A 3,854-nucleotide genomic window follows, 5' to 3' on the forward strand; every position below is an offset into this window, starting at 1 on the left:
CTGGCTGGGAGCAGGGGAGGAAGTCCTGTGTACATGAAGCCCAGCCCCCCAGCCTAGGCGTGATCCACGGGAAAGCCCTCGTTTGGGCTGCAACCTCAAGCTCAGCCTCAGCCTCCTCATGGTCTCCAGAACCACAGAGAGCCAGAAGAGGCTCCACTTGACTCCATCGGGGAGCTCTCTTCCCCCAGGGGGAAAAAAGTTAGAGCATGGGCCCAACCACTTGGACCTAAGGGGAAATCAATCCACGAAATTTTACTGCAAACTGGAACTAATGGGCTGAACTGTACAGAAAAAAAAGTAATTATGTCTAGGGTGTGTGTGTGTGTGTGTGTGTGTGTGTGTGTGTGTGTGTGCGCAAGCCAAATAGGATATTGTAAGGACAAATGGCAAGCAGAAATCCTGCACTTGATGAGCCTATGGCTAATGGAAACATTGATGCTGTTGTCTGAAATTACTGCAGGTACGCTACAGGATGAAGCATACACGTAATTATGCTGGTATCATTAGGAACCAAGAATTTTAGCATAAGGGGAAAAAAGGATGGAATTACAAATCAAAGAAATGAAGTTTAAACCCCGTAAGTTAATAAAGCATCTGAAAATGAAATTGGGGAAATAATTCTATTTACAGCAGCATCAAAAGGAATAAAATACGATAGGAATGAACTCTCCTGGGGATGTGCAAGACTCAAAAGCTGAAAACACAAAATATCTGAGTCAGGAGGCAGCGGGGGGCGCCCAGACCCTCGGGTTTGCAAACTGAAGGATTCCACATGGTGTAAAAAGATGGTGGTGGTCATCCATGATGTCATGTTTTGTGCCCCCTACAGGGTTCTAGCAGACAACGTGGTCCAAGTGAGACCCAGAATATCAAAACTAATGTTTACAACGGGGAGTGCATCTTTCTCGGTCTCCAGCCTCAATACAGTCACAGAACCAAGACAGCATGGTCCTGGGGTTGGGGAGGTGGCACATCAGTTAGAGAATTCCAGCTACTCTTGCAGAGGACCTGAGCTCTGACTCCGCACCCAAGTCTGGGTCTCAACCCTCTGTAACGTTAACCCTAGGGAATATGGTGTCCTCTTCTGGTCTCTGTGGGCACCTGCTTACATACCCTTCACCCTGTGCATGATACGTGCACGCGCGCACGCACACACACACACACACACACCCCTAAAAACAGGATAAATCTGGAAAAATAAGAAAACAAATATGGGATGTAGGTTAGATCCACAGGACAACAGGGGTGAGGATAAAGGTGAGCACAGGACTGAAAGATGGAGGGAAACATTTCTGAATAATATATCTGACAAGGAATTGTAACTAGGGTAGAGAATTCTTACAATGCATGAATAAGAAAAAAAAAACTTTAAAAAATGAAGACCTCGAGGCTGAAGCATGACTCGGCAGTGAGCGCCTGCCCAGCATTATAAGACCCTCCGTCTACCTCAATATTAACAAGAATAAAATAATGGGAAGGGTCAGTGAGCTGGCTCAGGGGGTGAAGTACTTGCCACCAAGTCTGATGACCTGAGTTCTATGCTCAGAACCCCCATGGTAGAAGGAGACAATGGATTCCTACAAGATGTCCTCTGACCTTCACATGAGAGCTGTGACATGTGTGTATGTCTTGGGAAGGGGTGTGTTGTGGAGTAGGAGGATATCCAGGTGGCAGTGAACTGTATCTTCAGGAGGAAAGTGTCTGCAGGGATGGAGGCGAGGGGAGTGTCAGGAGGTGAAAGGTGTTCTGGGGAAGGAGTGTAGGGTGTAGAGAGTGTGTCCTCTGGATGGGGGCGTGGTGTTTCAGAAACACACACTTCCGGAGCTAGAGAGATGGCTCAGTGGTTAAGAGCACTGATTGCTCTTCCAGGGGTCCTGAGTTCAATTCCCAGCAATCACATGGTGGCTCACAACCATCTGAAATGGGATCTGATGCCCTCTTCTGGTGTGTCTGAAGACAGATACAGTGTACTTATATATAATAAATAAATACACACACTTCTAGGAACAACAGAATCAAGGCAAGCCTCCACTGGGGCCTCTGGACAGTGGTGGTGAGACCAGCCAGTGAGGGTAGCCTCTGAAGGGATGATGCTGAAGGGATGAGAAGAGAAGGGAGACTCTGGAAGAAGGACCATATAGTGTCAAGGTCCTGAGACAGGGAATGTGCCTGCTTCATTCACTAGAAGCATGAAAGCCTCCTGGCAGGAAAGCAGGAAATAGGAGGGGTGTAGTCACTGCTGCTGTGGGCTGAGGCCACAGTCTGGACTTAATTCTGCGGTGATGATGCTGGAGGTGCATGAGGAGAGATCTGAGACCCCTCCGTCAGAGAACACACCTGTGAGACCCCTCCATCAGAGAACACACCTGTGAGACCCCTCCATCAGAGAACACACCTGTGAGACCCCTCCATCAGAAAACACACCTGTCGAGGCTTTCACACCAGAAAAAAAAAAAAATCAGGAAACAAGCTCAGGCGTAGAAGTAGAAAGATAGCCAGGGACCTGGCACTCGCCTGGCCAGGCTGGATCTCTGGGCATTCACTCTGTCCCGCTCCAGGAAGCAGAGACAGGCATTGTCTGGCCTGCTGACCTCGAGTCTGAGGGTCCAGGCTTGGCCAGGACTCAGTCTGGTGGCAGGGCCGGGCACAGCAGACATCACGCCTCAGGCCCCAGCACCAGGACCACGGCACCTGCCCCAGATTAGATTCTCCTTTCTCATTACCGCTGTAATGGGTCCTTCAGACCTCATTCCAGCCCTAGATATTATCTGACCCGTATAATTAATTAATTATCGCCCAAATATTATAGATTATTAAAAATAGCATAACTAATAGTGTAATATCTCAAGCTGTCGACTTTAATAGTCAACATTGTCTTGGTGGAGCTTATCAGCCCGGGACACCCGGTGAGAATATTGATTCCGGGTAATTTTAGCCGTCATCTGCCATCCTGACGGGATTGTCAGGCCTCACCCAGGCCGGCCTCATTTGAAATCGTTAAACCGCCGCGCGGCTCACAGCGGATCTTAATGTTTCCTTTTTCTCCCCTTCAATATGTTTCAGCAACAGAGAAGGAAATAAATAGAGAAGTGGAGGGAGGGAGGATGGCGAGGGAGAGAGACGGCCTGCACCCCTGGAGAGCGCAGGGGTGACGGGCTCGCCCCTGCACTCCTGTTGGCCTTTTCTGGGTTTTTCAGTCTCACCTCTCTGTACCGCGGGGCAAAGGGGGTGGGGGGTCCCCACAGACAAACGTCCCATTCAGCCCACGGGCGCTCGCGCCCGGGGACGCAGGCGCAAAGCGAGGTCCAGCCGCACGGGTACGCGGCGCCAGGACTCTGCCTGCTCTCTGCACGGTCTGGTCTGTGCATCCCTGGCTGCACCTTAGGCTATTGGACTCTGGTCTCAGGACACCATCCTGCTGCTCACCCATTTCTCCCTAGCGCCTATCCGGGTCGCTGCAGTTCCGCGCCGTGTCGGCAGGGGGCGGGCGGGGGCCGTGGGCGAAGAGGCGATGTGTCGTCACCTGTGCAGTCGCGGGGGCCCTCCAAGGCGCAACCCTCCCTAGTGATGATGTCTCCGTACGGTTGTACAGCGCAGACACACCCTCATCCAGAGGACACGCCCCTCCACACCCCTCATTCCTTCCCCAGAACCTTTCACCTCCATCGGGAGGATAAGCCCCACCCTGACAATACACTCCTTGACCTCAAAGACATACCGTTTCTCCTCCCCTGGGTTCTCAAAATCCCTCTTCCTGGTTTTCTGTTCTGTAAAATAGTTTCTTGGCCTTCTAATTATGATTCATATGCATAGTAATAATTTAATAATCAAGGACGGCACTAGAACCATTAACC

The sequence above is a fragment of the Micromys minutus genome (genome assembly GCF_963924665.1).
Source record: "Micromys minutus genome assembly, chromosome: 1".
NCBI classification, from domain to species: domain Eukaryota; kingdom Metazoa; phylum Chordata; class Mammalia; order Rodentia; family Muridae; genus Micromys; species Micromys minutus.